This window comes from Salvelinus namaycush, chromosome 33 (genome assembly GCF_016432855.1).
Source record: "Salvelinus namaycush isolate Seneca chromosome 33, SaNama_1.0, whole genome shotgun sequence".
Classification (NCBI taxonomy): Eukaryota; Metazoa; Chordata; class Actinopteri; order Salmoniformes; family Salmonidae; genus Salvelinus; species Salvelinus namaycush.
Window position 1 is genome coordinate 32,240,892 of NC_052339.1, and position 19,059 is coordinate 32,259,950.

Below are 19,059 nucleotides of genomic sequence, written 5' to 3' on the forward strand. Positions count from 1 at the left end.
TTGAATACCCAGTTGTCTTGAGTTAGCGTTAAATGGTGTACACTCCCCTGTATTTAGATTATGACAAATAAACATTATTTGGATATCTGAATGACTAGCATCTGTTTGATAGAAAATATCCATGTTTATTTTACGGGGGTTCTACAGCACACCCGTTGATATGCTGAACCAGATTAGTTACAGGTTAGAAGTGGCCCCGTGTGGCCCCGTGTGGCTCAGTTGGTAGAGCATGGCGCTTGCAACGCCAGGGTTGTGGGTTCGATTCCCACGGGGGGCCAGTACAAAAAAAAGTATGAATGTATGTGCTTGTAAGTCGCTCTGGATAAGAGCGTCTGCTAAATGACTTAAATGTAAATGTAAATGTAAGTGCCCACAGTAGCAACTGTAATTGAGTACTGGCAATGTCTGCTGTGGCAGGTGGGAAGGTGCAAGTTACCTGAAAAATATCTAATCTCTCAATGTTCATCTCTAAGTGTACCAAATTCATGCATTTAGCCGTTCAATTTCTTCTTATTTTTTGGGCGGGGGAGAATGCCCCCGGACTCCCAACTGGCTTTGGGCTAAGCACCCAATGTCTTCAAATCCTAGAAATGCCCCTGGTATATAGGCTAGTCTAACCCTTGGGTCTATGTAATGAATAATGCACCTCAATTAGAATGTAAAACTTGCATCCTCACACTACATGACACAAGAAATATGATCTAGCCAGGACGACTATATCTGCCGGAGACATTCTAATGATTTCGTCGGGTTGCCGTTTTCAACCAGTGTTCCTTAGAATGGTTGGGTTCATACCGTCCCATAAAAGGAGTCAAATGTACTCATTGTACGTTCCGTTTGTCTATCAAAAGTACACTACAGTAGCCTACCGAAGGAAACTGTCAAGGCGTTAGCTTGTGAAATAAGAAGCTGTGATTGGAGTTAGCTTCTGTCAAACGGATCTGTTCTCCATTATCATTGGATGGAATTCCAGTCAACTGGTATTTTTTTTCATTTCGATTGGAGTATACTGTCAGTGGGCGGTAACCTTACCCTGCGATCACTGAAGTCCGGTTCGGGAGGCAGTATCATTGTGCTGGCAGCGACACTCGGAGACTCCCAACAAATTGTTTTAAAAAATTGTCAGAAAACGGTGAGTCAACTCAAAATAAACACTGCATTTTATTGGGCAAAACCTCTTGGTACCTTTTGTTGCGGTTAACATGTCGTTCTGATATGGTTTGTTGATTTATCAGTGAAGGGACATTGAATTTGGATAAGAATTACGCATCAATATAAGAAGTGCATGGACGAAGTCGCAGTCACACGGAGTGTCACAGCGCAGGAGCTATGGCTGTTCGCAAAGTTCTGCAAGTTTGACGGTGGGTGTGGGTGTGTGGCCATAATGTAGTTCAATCAGGGCTAAGCAACTGTGCACAAGGTTCGTATTCGTAGGAGCCTTTAGAAAGTGCAACTGGTATATTTTCTTCTAGGGCTTCAGGCAGCTCTGTCGGGACCTCCCGTAGAACTACGTTGTATTCCGACTGTTGACAGATGTGAAAACATTGACAACGTAACATTTTAATCATTTCGATCTTATCGTTTTCAGTTTTGACTGTTCGGCCCGAAATAATATGTCGTTTTACTTTCCTCTTAGCCTGTCCTACATGTAAGGCTCTGATTTATTGAATCTAATCTCTAAAGGAACCCCACTGTAGGTCTATTGTATACCGCGTCTAAGATATTGTTTGCATTGTAACTTAGCCAGAAAGTTGTTTATCTTGAACATGTGCCGTCTGCATAGAGCAGCGTGTTGTTATTACTGTATATCGCTCACTGCCATGTGTTTTAAAGCTCCCAGTCTGTAGGCCCGCCCACCCGCCCATGACAAGGAACCTGTACTCACTACCCGTCTCAATTTCCCAATGCCTCACGTTAGTGTAAACACTGAGCTACTTTCTCTCTGTGTTTGGCCTATTATCAGCCCTCTGGCCTGTTGTGATGCCATTGGAGAGTTAACCATTATCTCCTAGATATTGATGATAGGAATGATAAGAGGAGGATTATGCTTGTTATTAGAGAGGAGTGTGGATCCTGCGGGAGATTACTGGACAATCCTCCCCAGATTACTGCGGGCAGGAGGAATCGGAGGGTCTATCTAGCCCAGCGGGTGCCTGCTTCATTACCGCCTACATTCTGTCTGATTATCAGACGTTACTGTATTTATTTTAACCTATATAAACATAGAATGTGATCAGAATGACTTAGCTGGTTAAATGAAGGCTAAATAAATTGAGGGTAACACTTTACATGAAGTTGTTGTTATCCTGATGAGTGGTGCTGCTATTACTGTAGTTATTAACAGCGTTGCTGTTGTTACTAGCTATAGTATTATTACATCGTAGAAACTTTAATGTAAAGTCTTATCTAAGTGAGCATATGTTTTCTTCAATTTCTTTGGCACTACAGTTAGTTAAACGCTGTTAGAGAAATTCCAGCATGAATCCACACGCACTCATTTCATACCAAATTGGCAAAATGAAGTGTAGGCCTGATCTAATCTGTGTGTGTGTGTGTGTGTGTGTGTGTGTGTGTGTGTGTGTGTGTGTGTGTGTGTGTGTGTGTGTGTGTGTGTGTGTGTGTGTGTGTGTGTGTGTGTGTGTGTGTGTGTGTGTGTGTGTGTCTGTGTGTGTGTGTGTGTGTGGGTTGGTGAGGCAGCTCTTTGTCTGGTGGCCCATGCTAGCTTGTAGTATGGCTGAGGGGAACGCTAAGAGGAAGGTCTGTTAGGCTGTATATTTATCATGCAGACATGTACTCTTTGGTGTGTTCGCATACCAAGGGAGAATTTTGAACACGCTTGCCCTGACCTGGAAGGGTTCCACTAGGATTACTGTGTGATATGGCAAAGGTGTATAAATGAAAGTAGCCTATCTAGGGAGATGCCACCGGTAAACGTCTGGTAACCCAGAGGCTGCATTTACACAGGCAGTAGAAATTGTGATCTTTTGCCCAATTATGGGCAAAAGATATGATTTGTCAAAAGATCTGATTTGGGCTGGCTGTATAAACACAGCCTTAGTGACGTTAGGCTGTTAGAGGTTTGTATTTGGCTAGCCTAGTTTTTCCTCATGTCAGCTGTAACTTCATGCATCCCCGTCTTCCTAGTACAACCTAATTTAAACAGTGGTGATTTCATTATCCATATGCTCACCATGTTGTCAGAACACAGTATGGATACATGTTTTGTTTGAACCAGCTGTTTTATTGTCCTATTTGGTATCTATGTCCCAGTGGCTGTGAATGTAATGTATCTTTCAGCTCCTAGCCATCTAAATAGGAGCAGACAAACCTGGAAGCTCCAAAGCAATCACCCGTCAAGGAAGTCCCAGGCCGTGCAATAAAAAAACGCCTTGGAAAGAATGCCGTTATTCAGAAATGCATCCAGCGCATTGTGGATTGTGGAAGCATTGTGGATTGTGGAAGCATTGTGGAAGCATTGTGGATTGTGGAAGCATTGTGGATTGTGGAAGCATTGTGGAAGCATTGTGGTTTGTGGAAGCATTGTGGATTGTGGAAGCATTGTGGAAGCATTGTGGTTTGTGGAAGCATTGTGGATTGTGGAAGCATTGTGGAAGCATTGTGGTTTGTGGAAGCATTGTGGAAGCATTGTGGTTTGTGGAAGCATTGTGGATTGTGGAAGCATTGTGGAAGCATTGTGGATTGTGGAAGCATTGTGGATTGTGGAAGCATTGTGGATTGTGGAAGCATTGTGGATTGTGGAAGCATTGTGGATTGTGGAAGCATTGTGGAAGCATTGTGGAAGCATTGTGGATTGTGGAAGCATTGTGGATTGTGGAAGCATTGGTTCGGAATGCTACAAGGAGGAGACACGGACAGACGGAGGAATCCTGAGGTCAGCGCTCCGTCACCACAAAGGGCAAATGTCACAAGAAATGTCAACTTTGAGGGGGAGACCTTTTAATGCTGTCAGTCAACAGTGTCTACGCTCCCTCAATAGAAACACGTGTGCAATGGTGAGCCTCTGATCTTTAGATAAAATACTGTTAGCTCCAGCCACGTACATGGGACACATTGTCAGTATGCACTAAAACCCCCATTTGCATGCTTGGATTATTACACAACGCTTTACAGAACACTACTGAATGAAATGTAGGTTATCAGGAAGGGATGAATGAATAAATGAACAGCCATACTAGATGACAGAGACCCTCGATTATCCTACCAGTTTAGCAAGTAAAAGTGATAAGGGCAAACCAATTGACTGGAACTAAGTACTCTCAATTCCCCTCCACTCTTCCCCACTCGACTAATCTGGCCTGATCTGTGTCTCCCATCCCTGCGGCTGCTGCTCACCATGACTCTGCTAGCCTGGCCTGGCCTGGATGACACTTCTGGAGTGACGGTGTGCTTTTCTACAAAACACCCGGCAGGCAGCATGTGGTGCTGCAGAGATAGGATGTCAGGTCATGGTAACTGGAAACCTAGAGAGCCCTGGTCAACCCTAGAGAGCCCTGGTCAACCCTAGAGAGCCCTGGTCAACCCTAGAGAGCCCTGGTCAACCCTAGAGAGCCCTGGTCAACCCTAGAGAGCCCTGGTCAACCCTAGAGAGCCCTGGTCAACCCTAGAGAGCCCTGGTCAACCCTAGAGAGCCCTGGTTGACCCTAGAGAGCCCTGGGCGACCCTAGAGCCCTCTGTGACCCTAGAGAGCCCTCGTTGACCCTAGAGAGCCCGCTGTGACCCTAGAGAGCCCTGGTTGACCCTAGGGAGCCCTGGGTGTCCCTAGAGTGCCCTGTTCGACCCTAGAGTGCCCTGTTCGACCCTAGAGTGCCCTGTTCGACCCTAGAGTGCCCTCCCTGTTCGACCGTAGAGTGCCCTCCCTGTTCGACCGTAGAGTGCCCTCCCTGTTCGACCGTAGAGTGCCCTCCCTGTTCGACCGTAGAGTGCCCTCCCTGTTCGACCGTAGAGTGCCCTCCCTGTTCGACCGTAGAGTGCCCTCCCTGTTCGACCGTAGAGTGCCCTCCCTGTTCGACCGTAGAGTGCCCTCCCTGTTCGACCGTAGAGTGCCCTCCCTGTTCGACCGTAGAGTGCCCTCCCTGTTCGACCGTAGAGTGCCCTCCCTGTTCGACCGTAGAGTGCCCTCCCTGTTCGACCGTAGAGTGCCCTCCCTGTTCGACCGTAGAGTGCCCTCCCTGTTCGACCGTAGAGTGCCCTCCCTGTTCGACCGTAGAGTGCCCTCCCTGTTCGACCGTAGAGTGCCCTCCCTGTTCGACCGTAGAGTGCCCTCCCTGTTCGACCGTAGAGTGCCCTCCCTGTTCGACCGTAGAGTGCCCTCCCTGTTCGACCGTAGAGTGCCCTCCCTGTTCGACCCTAGGGAGCCCTCCCTGTTCGACCCTAGGGAGCCCTCCCTGTTCGACCCTAGGGAGCCCTCCCTGTTCGACCCTAGGGAGCCCTCCCTGTTCGACCGTAGAGTGCCCTGGTCGACCGTAGAGTGCTGGATATCAAGCGGTGTCAGTGCGGTAATGGTAACCAGACAGAGGCTGTAGTGCTTAGTGAGTTAGCTTGACTCCAGCTCCACATCGCTGAGTCACAGTGTACCGTACTGGAGCCTCCTACCGCCCCAGGCCACCCATCATCATTAAAACCAGGACACTGTCATTACTGCTGTTGGCCCAATCTGTAATTGATAGGAACAATTAGCCATAATGCAATTACAGCGGCTCTGCGTCCTGTCCATCCGGCCAGACTGGATATTTTATGATCTGATGAGCATCAGTGAGCAGGGATCAATACTCAGGTAACCAGCTTTTATGGCCAATGTGTAACAGCTACTGCCCTAGTTTTTACCTAAGTTTCACTATCTTATACAATCATGTGTGATAATAAGTAGTGATGCACCGATATTACATTTTTGTCCGATACCGATGTCCGATTTTTTTCCTTGCCAGAAAACCCAATACCGATAACCGATTTTTAAAATGTCAGTGGCCTTTTAAGCATTCTTGTACAGTTAAATAGTTAACACACACACATGGACGCAGCGGTCTAAGGCACTGCATCTCAGTGCAAGAGGCGTAACAGTCCCTTGTTCAAATCCAGGCTGTATCACATCCGGCCGTGATTGGGAATCCCATAGGGTGGCGCACAATTGGCCCAGCGTCGTCTGTCATTGTAAGTTGTTTCCTAACTGACTTGGCTAGTTAAATACAGGTTACACACACACACACACACACACACACACACACACACACACACACCACACTGACCAAAAAGTTATTTTGTTGGCAGTTACGTATGTCCCCGTTACCAGTAAAACATAATCAAAACCTATTTCTTTCACTTACTTGCTGTGCTGTTTCGTTGTTCATTTGTTCAGTCGTTTCATTCTCAAACAGGATTTACGCGGTATTGTAAACACGTCGTTCATGGCCGGTGTTTGCTTGTTTGCAGACTTTTTTGTACAGCTTTGACAGTGCCACTGTATCTTTTTTGACACTCAAACACCCAAACGGCGTTCCATAGTATGTATGTCATGAAGCTAATAGCAGTGACGCTATTACTGTGTAACTCCGGTAGTGCAACATCTGAAAAATAGCGCACTTGGTAGTGTGTACCGGTGTTCGACCAGTCGGCGAAAGCCAACATCACCCACGACAGAGAACGGTTGATTGTCAAGGGCGATAAAAACCATTATCTTGGCTTTAATAGATTTTGCCTTTGAGTTGTCTCACTGAAATGTTCTTACTCTTTCAAATGACTGCTGGACTTGTTGACTGCTCGATCCACACAGCAGACATTGTGGGCTAGGTTAGGAATGCTGTGTTGCACGCGTAGCGCAATATTTTACGTGGCATCATTAGGTCATGTACCTACGTTTATATAGGTATGCACAGTATGTTTGACATCGGATTTTAACATCAGCGTTAAACTAGACTCCGATATGTTCACTGATATATCGTGAATCCCTAATAATAAGTATACTTTTTTTCAGTTGCACATACTCAAAGTAGCCTTGGCTATATATCATAGACAGGGAGAAGATGTTGTAAGCCTGATAGGACAGGACTGTCTCCCTATAAAATCATCAATCATTGGCGCGATGGAACATCTTTTGCTTCATCTCTGCTGTCTCTGACTGTGTCGTTGGCTCATTCAGACATGTTTATGTGTTAGTTTTGGACCCGTTTCAGGAAGCCACATGTGCTGCCAGAAGGGTTCTTCTGTATTTCCAAGGTACTCCAAAGGAGACTGAAGTTATACATTGTCTACTGGCTGATATATGGGTCTGGGACTGGAAGTGGAACAATGGCCTATCTCAATTACCCTAGGTTGTCATAATGAAGAGTGGTTGGCATTGTGTATAGCACCGTAGATATTTATTCTCATCTCGAATTAGGTCGTATTCGTTGGTGTTGGTTGATTTTTGTTTCTTTTCCACACCTGAATAATGGTGGAATCAGGAGGCCATTTTACTTTGAGTTTTGTGGGATAGGCTTTAGGGTTGTCCTCAACAACAACAAAAAAGTATTGGTCGACCGAGAGTTATCTGTTCTTTCAACCAATCAAACTTGTATTTTTCCATATATAGACACATCCTATGTGTTTTAATCAAATCAACTATATGCACTGAGCTGAGCTTGTCTGATGCTTTAAGAGCACTGTTTGATGAAATAATGAATGACTGGAGGGAGTCCGACCGCAATTGATTTGATTGTGCCGGGCCCGGAACAGACTTGCCGGGCCGGGCTCAGACAGCGAGTGGCTGTGTGACTAGCACCCGTTCTCTCTCTCCCCCCTGCTGCAGCGACCACCACAGAACATCAGTGTATAGTGTTGTCTCTCTCTCCCCCCTGCTGCAGCGACCACCACAGAACATCAGTGTATAGTGTTGTCTCTCTCTCCCCCCTGCTGCAGCGACCACCACAGAACATCAGTGTATAGTGTTGTCTCTCTCTCCCCCCTGCTGCAGCGACCACCACAGAACATCAGTGTATAGTGTTGTCTCTCTCTCCCCCCTGCTGCAGCGACCACCACAGAACATCAGTGTATAGTGTTGTCTCTCTCTCCCCCCTGCTGCAGCGACCACCACAGAACATCAGTGTATAGTGTTGTCTCTCTCTCCCCCCTGCTGCAGCGACCACCACAGAACATCAGTGTATAGTGTTGTCTCTCTCTCCCCCCTGCTGCAGCGACCACCACAGAACATCAGTGTATAGTGTTGTCTCTCTCTCCCCCCTGCTGCAGCGACCACCACAGAACATCAGTGTATAGTGTTGTCTCTCTCTCCCCCCTGCTGCAGCGACCACCACAGAACATCAGTGTATAGTGTTGTCTCTCTCTCCCCCCTGCTGCAGCGACCACCACAGAACATCAGTGTATAGTGTTGTCTCTCTCTCCCCCCTGCTGCAGCGACCACCACAGAACATCAGTGTATAGTGTTGTCTCTCTCTCCCCCCTGCTGCAGCGACCACCACAGAACATCAGTGTATAGTGTTGTCTCTCTCTCCCCCCTGCTGCAGCGACCACCACAGAACATCAGTGTATAGTGTTGTCTCTCTCTCCCCCCTGCTGCAGCGACCACCACAGAACATCAACAGCGTTTATCTGCGTTGCTGAAGATGTAACATAATTACAGCCATTTCTGACTGATAGGTTCTGTTACCGAAATCCCTCATTTGTTTAGGAAAAACAGTCCCTATTCCCTTAACCCTTGCTCTCTTTACGTGACACATGTATGCATCGCATGCACCTGACCAATAGGGCCTGACCTATAGCATATTATAATCACATCAATAAATTGGTTATAACAAACTCTGAACACCGTAACACTTGTGACAAAAATGGATACATTTACATTTGAAATACATTTGAAACAACCCTAATACATTTGAAACGGGGGAATGTTTACTGATGGCTCAGGAAGTAAAGGGGAAGTCAGATGTGTGGAATAAATGTGGAAATAATGTGACTAGTTGTGGAAAATACTGGAGATCAAGAAAAAGAAGGTAAGGAACAAGCACTGCGTACATATTATGTGAGACTAACAGGTGCTGATAGATTACAATATATAGTACATTCGGAAAGTATTCAGACCCCTTCCCTTTTTCCACATTTTGTTACGTTACAGCCTTATTCTAAAATTGATTAAATAAATAAAAAATCATCATCAATCTACACACAAAACCCCATAATGACAAAGTGAAAATAGTTTTTTAGAAATTTCTAGCAAATTTACTAACACTAAAAAACAGAAATACATTATTTCTGTGTTCAGATCCTTTGCGATGAGACTCAAAGTTGAGCTCAGGTGCATCCTGTTTCCATTGATCATCCTTGAGATGTTTCTACAACTTGATTGAAGTCCACCTGTGGTAAATTCAATTGATTGAACATGATTTGTAAAGGGACACACCTGTCTATATAAGGTCGAACAGTTGACAGTGCATGTCAGAGCAAAAACCAAGCCATGAGGTTGAAGGAATTGTCCGTAGAGCTCCGTAGGTCCCCAAGAACACAGTGGCCTCCATAATGCTTAAATGGAAGAAGTTTGGAACCACCAAGACTCTTCCTAGAGCTGGCCGCCCGACCAAACTGAGCAATTGGGGGGAAAGGGCCTTAGTCAGGGAGGTGACCAAGAACCCGATGGTTAATCTGACTGAGTTCCAGAGTTCCTCTGTGGAGATGGGAGAACCTTCCAGAAGGACAACCTTCTCTGCAGCACTCCACCAATCAGGCCTTTGTGGTAGAATGGCCAGACGGAAGCCAATCCTCAGTAAAAGGCACATGACAGCCCGCTTCGAGTTTTATCAAAAGGCACCTAAAGACTCTCAGACCATGAGAAACAAGATTGTCTGGTCTGATGAAACCAAGATTGAACTTTGGCCTGAATGCCAAGCGTCACGTCTGGAGGAAACCTGTCACCATCCCTACAGTGAAGCATGGTGGTGGCAGCATCATGCTGTGGGGATGTTTTTCAGTGGCAGGGTCTGGGAGACTATTCAGGATCGAGGGAAAGACGAACGAATCAAAGTACTGAGAGATCATTGATGAAACTTGCTTTAGAGCGCACTAGACCTCAGAATAGGGCGACGGTTCACCTTCCAACAGGACAACAACCTTAAGCACACAGTCAAGACAACGCAGGAGTGGCTTTGGGACAGAGCCCGGACTTGAACCTGATCGAGCATCTCCGGAGAGACCTGAAAATAGCTGCAGCGATGCTCCCCATTCAACTTGACAGAGCTTGAGCGGATCAGCCAAGAAGAATGGGAGAAACTCCCCAAATACAGGTGTGCCAAGCTTGAAAGGTCATACCCAAGAAGAATCAAGGCTGTGTGTAGATTGATGAGGAGAAAACAAACAATTTAATACATTTTAGAATAAGGCTGTAATGTAACAAAATGTGGAAAAGTCAAGAGGTCTTTCCGAATGCACTGTAATTTCTCTGACCGTTTGGAACAATGTAAACAACATTAAATAAATGATAAGCGTACCAGAGAGTCTGTTGTAACGTTTTTTAGTTTTTTTTGTAAAGCCTTTATTATAGCAAATACTAAAACCAGGCGCATTCATTCGTGAATGAACCAGTTTATCGATTCTTTACGCTGATTATTCGAGGGTCGCTTTGTTATTTTATAACAAAAATTCTTGATTGCATTTCTAATCGTGAAAGTCGCTTATGCTGTGTGATGACATGAACTAGTGAATGATTGATTGACTGATACAGTGGTTTATATGAGTAATGAAATATAGGCCTAAATAAGTTACGGTATTAAGATTAAATAGGAGGCGCTCTAAGGCTTTCAGCTCAATGGTGGTTATACAAGGCTGCTATACTAAACCTACTAATGATAATGACATTACTTATTATCATAATGATGATAATCATAACAATAATAGTAATAATAACAATAAGCAGATAAAGAAAAATGAGGGTTGTTATTATTATTATAAATATAATTTCTCTGACAATTTGGAACAGTGAACAACACTAAATAATACTAAATAATACCAGAGAGACTGTTCTAATGAGAAAGTCTTTATTACACTTTATTACAGCAGAGGATGAGTCTTTATTACAGCAGAGGATGAGTCTTTATTACAGCAGAGGATGAGTCTTTATTACAGCAGAGAATGAGTCTTTATTATAGCAGAGGATGAGTCTTTATTATAGCAGAGGATGAGTCTTTATTCCAGCAGAGGATGAGTCTTTATTACAGCAGAGGATGAGTCTTTATTACAGCAGAGGATGAGTCTTTATTACAGCAGAGGATGAGTCTTTATTACAGCAGAGGATGAGTCTTTATTACAGCAGAGGATGAGTCTTTATTCCAGCAGAGGATGAGTCTTTATTCCAGCAGAGGATGAGTCTTTATTCCAGCAGAGGATGAGTCTTTATTCCAGCAGAGGATGAGTCTTTATTATAGCAGAGGATGAGTCTTTATTATAGCAGAGGATGAGTCTTTATTACAGCAGAGGATGAGTCTTTATTACAGCAGAGGATGAGTCTTTATTACAGCAGAGGATGAGTCTTTATTACAGCAGAGGATGAGTCTTTATTACAGCAGAGGATGAGTCTTTATTACAGCAGAGGATGAGTCTTTATTACAGCAGAGGATGAGTCTTTATTCCAGCAGAGGATGAGTCTTTATTCCAGCAGAGGATGAGTCTTTATTATAGCAGAGGATGAGTCTTTATTATAGCAGAGGATGAGTCTTTATTACAGCAGAGGATGAGTCTTTATTACAGCAGAGGATGAGTCTTTATTACAGCAGAGGATGAGTCTTTATTACAGCAGAGGATGAGTCTTTATTACAGCAGAGGATGAGTCTTTATTATAGCAGAGGATGAGTCTTTATTATAGCAGAGGATGAGTCTTTATTACAGCAGAGGATGAGTCTTTATTACAGCAGAGGATGAGTCTTTATTACAGCAGAGGATGAGTCTTTATTACAGCAGAGGATGAGTCTTTATTATAGCAGAGGATGAGTCTTTATTATAGCAGAGGATGAGTCTTTATTATAGCAGAGGATGAGTCTTTATTCCAGCAGAGGATGGGTCTTTATTATAGCAGAGGATGAGTCTTTATTATAGCAGAGGATGAGTCTTTATTATAGCAGAGGATGAGTCTTTATTATAGCAGAGGATGAGTCTTTATTATAGCAGAGGATGAGTCTTTATTATAGCAGAGGATGAGTCTTTATTATAGCAGAGGATGAGTCTTTATTATAGCAGAGGATGAGTCTTTATTATAGCAGAGGATGAGTCTTTATTATAGCAGAGGATGGGTCTTTATTATAGCAGAGGATGAGTCTTTATTCCAGCAGAGGATGAGTCTTTATTCCAGCAGAGGATGAGTCTTTATTCCAGCAGAGGATGAGTCTTTATTCCAGCAGAGGATGAGTCTTTATTCCAGCAGAGGATGAGTCTTTATTCCAGCAGAGGATGAGTCTTTATTCCAGCAGAGGATGAGTCTTTATTATAGCAGAGGATGAGTCTTTATTATAGCAGAGGATGAGTCTTTATTATAGCAGAGGATGGGTCTTTATTATAGCAGAGGATGGGTCTTTATTACAGCAGAGGATGAGTCTTTATTACAGCAGAGGATGAGTCTTTATTACAGCAGAGGATGAGTCTTTATTACAGCAGAGGATGAGTCTTTATTACAGCAGAGGATGAGTCTTTATTACAGCAGAGGATGAGTCTTTATTACAGCAGAGGATGAGTCTTTATTACAGCAGAGGATGAGTCTTTATTACAGCAGAGGATGAGTCTTTATTACAGCAGAGGATGAGTCTTTATTACAGCAGAGGATGAGTCTTTATTACAGCAGAGGATGAGTCTTTATTATAGCAGAGGATGAGTCTTTTTTTATAGCAGAGGATGAGTCTTTATTACAGCAGAGGATGAGTCTTTATTACAGCAGAGGATGAGTCTTTATTACAGCAGAGGATGAGTCTTTATTACAGCAGAGGATGAGTTTTTATTACAGCAGAGGATGAGTCTTTATTACAGCAGAGGATGAGTTTTTATTACAGCAGAGGATGAGTCTTTATTACAGCAGAGGATGAGTCTTTATTACAGCAGAGGATGAGTCTTTATTACAGCAGAGGATGAGTCTTTATTACAGCAGAGGATGAGTCTTTATTACAGCAGAGGATGAGTCTTTATTCCAGCAGAGGATGAGTCTTTATTCCAGCAGAGGATGAGTCTTTATTCCAGCAGAGGATGAGTCTTTATTACAGCAGAGGATGAGTCTTTATTACAGCAGAGGATGAGTTTTTATTACAGCAGAGGATGAGTCTTTATTACAGCAGAGGATGAGTTTTTATTACAGCAGAGGATGAGTCTTTATTACAGCAGAGGATGAGTTTTTATTACAGCAGAGGATGAGTCTTTATTACAGCAGAGGATGAGTCTTTATTACAGCAGAGGATGAGTCTTTATTACAGCAGAGGATGAGTCTTTATTACAGCAGAGGATGAGTCTTTATTACAGCAGAGGATGAGTTTTTATTACAGCAGAGGATGAGTCTTTATTACAGCAGAGGATGAGTCTTTATTACAGCAGAGGATGAGTCTTTATTACAGCAGAGGATGAGTCTTTATTATAGCAGAGGATGAGTCTTTATTACAGCAGAGAAAATATTAAAAACAGACGAATTTGTGAAATTGTTTATCCGGCATGTTGTGGTTGGTGCTCACGGAATCAATAGGCTATTAAACAAACACTCAAACAGGCAACAGAAGCAGGATCTGTCATATTTGGGTAGATAGATAGATAGATATGATTGATTTATAAAGCCAGGCACATTTAACAGTTAGGCTATTGATTATAGACCTATTAAAGTTGAGGATTCCTCTCTCCTCACTTTTCTTAGATAATTTAGGCAAAGGCTGTTTTCTCATCTCCTAACTCCGCGGCTGCCTCCACCTCATCGTTCTCAACCAATAAGCTGGTTAACGTTTGGGACGGCAGGTAGCCTAGTGGTTAAAGCGTTGGGCCAGTAACCGAAAGGTTGCTGGATTGAATCCCCGAGCTGACAAGGTAAAAATCTGTCGTTTTGCCCCTGAACAAGGCAGTTAACCTTCTGTTCCCTGGTAGGCCGTTGTTGTAAATAAGAATTGGTTCTTAACTGACTTGCCTAGTTAAATAAAACAACATTGCTATTATATTAGCAACATGGTCTAGGAAAAGGCGCCAATTCAACCGCAGAACTGTGGACAGCGACCGCTATCCAACTCGGGAGAAAGCGGTAATAAAATATCATAAAATAATATAATTTTATTAGTGTTGCAACATTGTTCATACGTATTATTACCATATACAATTTCAGTAGCACGTCTTAGTGATGGACTGGGCCATCCCCACGGGCGCCAATCAGACAGGTGTCTTGTACACCATAATGTTTATTATTTTCTTTTGCTACTGCTCGCCTAAAGAAATTTCGGTTGACCGATAGCCTATAGACCAAATAATCGACCAGTCGACTAAATGGGGTCAGCTCTAATAGGCCTATTGATTGATGATTACTAGTTTTATTTATTGTTTTGCATGGTAGTGCCAGGTTCTGCTGTCTGAGCTTGTTCAGGATTGCAGTAGACAAGTTTTACCCAAATATATTCACACCTTGTGTTGCTACGCTAGTTTTCTGCCAGTTCAAGGCAAAGCTTCCCGCTCCATTGGCAGTGCATCAACAGAAACCTCGAACTCAAGGTTGACTTTCTAGTTTACATTAATTATACATTCCTAGTCACTGGTCTTATTAAAGGGTAGGTAGCATAAACATAACCACATGTAACATATGGATTTGCATTAGAATACGTTATCAAGAGTCCCAATACAAAGTTACACTTGACTTTTAAAAAATGTTGAGTTATTACATAAAACTGATCAGAATGCCAAAGAAAAAACATTTAGCGTGTGACGTAATACGTAGGACTCGTCTAACCAGACTATTCCCTATAATGTAAACTCCAACAGAAATAACTTCAAATTAAACCAAATCGTTTGCACTCATGACTACTGGTTTCAATGACATTTTCAGCCAATTTACAACTTTCGGCAAAAGTGATCGACCACCTCGATTCGGTCTTATGTAGCAAAATGTGAAATGGTGTTTTTTACACTGGATAAAAGTAGAGACTCAGAGATACAAAATGGTATATCATACACTACAGATGAAGAACAGTGGGAAAGGGATTCTGCTTTAAAAGTTGATAAACTTGAGAAAATGGACCTTGAATGTTTTGGTACACCTACTGGAGCACTCTTCTTTGTCTGCACACAATCAGCATCGTTCACACCCTCTTAAACCCCACCCATCTCTTTAAGGATTCACATGTGAGGCCATGTGCTAAACAGAGGGAGTAAGGTAGTGTAGTAAACAACCAAAGATTTCAAGACTAAAAGTGGTGAAAGTAGTATCAAAAATACACGTTATCTGATCCTTGGCCTATATCCTAATCTGACTTTGGTGCAGGTCATATTGATCTTCACATCACCATCTCTGATAAACACACACTACTATATATCACATACAATCAAAGTGTATTTGCCACATGCACAGGATACAGAAGGTGTAGACAGTACAGTGAAATGGTTACTTGTATATTTGCATAGTAGCAATAGCCAGACACTAGGGGTATGCCGAGTATCTTAACAGATATGGGCAATTTTCAGGATACGATTATGATCCGAGGATATTTTATAATTATATGTTTTTTGGGGGTGCCAGCAAACATGTTTCTCATGTGTTAGTCACAGAGTTTCTAAACCATACTGTATTATCTTTGAGTTAAAGTCATGTGCATGGTCTAAATAAGTCAACTGGCGAGTTTGCCTGTCTGTAAAGAAAAGGGCGGGCTCTACGTTGATCCTGCTGCTCTGATTGGATAGAGTGAAGCTGTATTTCTCTGTCCATTTGCTTCATAATTTCACCCTATTCACTTTTCCTCGCAAAAGCAGGAACCCAGAGAACAAAACAAAACAAGCTAGCAGATACAGTATATAGTAGAGAGAGCGGAGACTTACTGATTGACTGCTGAGTTAGCTACCAAAGTCAAAGTAGGGCCAAGAAGAGGCCTTCAGTGGAAGAGTCAGAACATAGAACTCTATTCCACATCAAGTAACTGACGCAAGCAGTAAAATTTGATTTAAAAAAACTGATAAAAATGCATCTTAATGAACAGCGGGGAATGTGAAGCAACACAAACATAGACACATGCATACACACACATGCGATAACATACGCACTATACACACGCGTACACATGGATTTTGTACTGTAGATATGTGGTAGTGGTGGAGTAGGGGCCTGAGGGCACACAGTCTGTTGTGAAGTCAGTGAATGTACTGTAATGTTTTTAAAATTGTATAAACTGCCTTAATTTTGCTGGATCCCAGGAAGAGTAGCTGCTGCCTTGGCATCCATAAACACAAATACGAATAGCGATATGGTGAGTTAAATCTAATCGACATTGAATTTCCATCACTGCTGACACTCGCAATGTACTGGTAGGTCGGTAGGAAATAAAGGTGGCTGGCTTCACATTCACGTTTGGCGGAGCACCTGGTTTCAGTCAGTCTCATTCCGAATCCTGCTTTCCACTGGTTATACTAAGCCAATGAAGTACTCCGGAATGAAATGAGCACTGCATGCGGTAGAATTGCACATGGTCCCCATACTCCATTCCGCTCGCTTCAACCGGACAAACCATTCAAAGCTTGCTTCTCCTTTTTTGGGCCACAAATGATTGGGCCACAAACGAGACGTAACCCCATCCTTGTGGGTATTACTGTACTATGTGGGTGTTACTGCGCTAGCTGCAAACGACGGAAAACTACTACAACGCTCGCTTGCCTACCGCTACCAAACGCACAGGAGAAAAAGAGTTGCCGTTTTTCGCATCAATTTTTATGGTTTCTTCTTCGTGGGTGTACATAGTAGCTCACCAGCGCCAACACTTGGTGTGGAATTACATGCTAGCATGGCTAGTAGCTAACATTAGCCAGCTGGAATTAGCTAGGTAGCACCAGTTCTCCATATGACGTTAAGAAATAATGCATTGTGGGTAGATCCGAAGATATCCAGAAATAAGTTGTATGTAAAAACATAACTATGTCTGTAGTTATACTACAGGAAACCATGGTCGTGACTACAACTACGTTCCAAAGTCTTTGACTACAACGTGTTGTTAATTTAGTGAGCAAAACTCATGCTTTAAATCACATCAATTAATCCATTATCAGAGAGTGTACATCACTGTACATCGCTTCCAAATACAAAACTTTGACTTTCCAAGCACTCTCTATCAAAACAGTGAAAAACAAGTGGAGGATACGATGGATGAGAATGGGTAGGATGAGAAGGGACAGAGAGCCAGGGTCAGAACAACGATGGAATGATGGTGAGGTTAGAATCTAAGGATGGGAAGAGTAGGAGATTTACTTTGGATTATTAAATGGAAGATAAACCAGCGAGCGGTATCATTCTGTGATTTACATTGGCTGGCTTTCGGCCAAGTCGTTTTCCATAGGCGGATGAATGAAGGATGGAGAGAAGACGGAGAGGAAAGAGTGAGGCTGTAAAGGGTCAGTAGGCAGTGTAATCCCCCTGCATCAGGACAACAGTAGCAGCTGGGCTTCAGCTCAGCATTAACTGTCAATCAGGCCTCCAGCAGAATTATAGCTACCGCATCCCCTGGGACATATCCAACACCAGCATTACCACCACACAGCTAGACATGGGGGGGTTGGCGCGCCAGTTCCCCATCCCTGTCCTAGAGAGTGAGACCAACGACTAAAGAAGGTAAAGGGAGAACAAGAAGGTAAAGGGAGAACGAGAAGGTAAAGGGAGAACGAGAAGGTAAAGGGAGAACGAGAAGGTAAAGGGAGAACGAGAAGGTAAAGGGAGAACGAGAAGGTAAAGGGAGAACGAGAAGGTAAAGGGAGAAGGTAAAGGGAGAACGAGAAGGTAAAGGGAGAACGAGAAGGTAAAGGGAGAACGAGAAGGTAAAGGGAGAACGAGAAGGTAAATGGAGAACGAGAAGGTAAAGGGAGAACAAGAAGTGGCCAAAAGCCAACGTAAAGCACCAAATGATATCCCTCTCCGGTTTATCCTCCTTTTAATAATCCAAAGTAAATCTCCTACTCTTCCCATCCTTACATTCTAACCTCACCATCATTCCATCGTTGTTCTGACCCTGGCTCTCTGTCCCTTCTCATCCTACCCATTCTCATCCATCGTATCCTTCAGTTGTTTTTCACTGTTTTGATAGAGAGTGCTTGGAAAGTCAAAGCTTTTGTATTTGGAAGCGATTCCCAGCCAAGCGCTGTACAGTGTAGTACTGTTTGATAATGGATTCATTGACGTGATTTAAGACCAGTGACTAGGAATGCATAATTCATGTAAACTAGAAAGACAACCTTGAGTTGGAGGTTTCTGTTGATGCACTGAAAATGGAGGAGAGGGAGCAATGAATGAATGCATGAATAAATGAATGAATAAATAAATTAATTAATGAATGAATAAATTAATGAATAACAAGAAAAGGAAAGAAAGAGAAAGGGAGAGAGCAGACTTGAAACTACTTAATGTCATTCACACCTGCTATGAGTACTTAATATTAACCACTACTACTACCTAACATAGAACTGAGCTGTGGTTAATTTGTTCCCTTATGCTCTTTCAGACGTAGGCCCTGCTTAGTTTGTCTGCTACCTGTGTTTCAAGTGTTTGGTTTTGAGATTATAATTGTCCTTTGTGTCTGTGCTGCTGTGCATTCCATTGCCATGTGTCAAGCCTCTGTAACAATGGTCAGCATAGTTCCCAATCCTGCCAAACACATAGAGCCAGAGCTGTGTCAGGGTGTGTGAACGGTTAGGGGGAAATCGTGGTGTCTGAGTGTCTGAAACAGAGAGAGAGAGTATGTACATGTATACGTAGGAGGGAGTCATTGGGGCATAGGGAGTTCTCTGTCACTCTCCTCAAGCCCCAAATCCCACACAGAGACTACACTGGCTTGTCAGACGAGAGACAGAGAGAGAGAGAGTTAGTCTGGA

General features: G+C 43.3%; 1 protein-coding gene and 1 non-coding gene across 2 annotated transcripts in view; both read left to right on the forward strand.

Annotated features, from left to right (window-relative positions):
* Positions 1 to 202: 202 nt before the first annotated feature.
* Positions 203 to 278, forward strand: trnaa-ugc. Its single transcript has one exon. It is a non-coding gene; the product is annotated as a tRNA-Ala (tRNA).
* A 777-nt stretch (positions 279 to 1,055) lies between these two features.
* Positions 1,056 to 19,059, forward strand: part of LOC120027915 (uncharacterized protein DDB_G0284459-like) — a 159,459-nt gene continuing 141,455 nt past the window's right edge. Inside the window, exon 1 of the mRNA XM_038973010.1 lies at positions 1,056 to 1,132. The gene's annotated coding sequence lies outside the window, so the exon portion shown is untranslated. The remainder of the gene's footprint in view (positions 1,133 to 19,059) is intronic.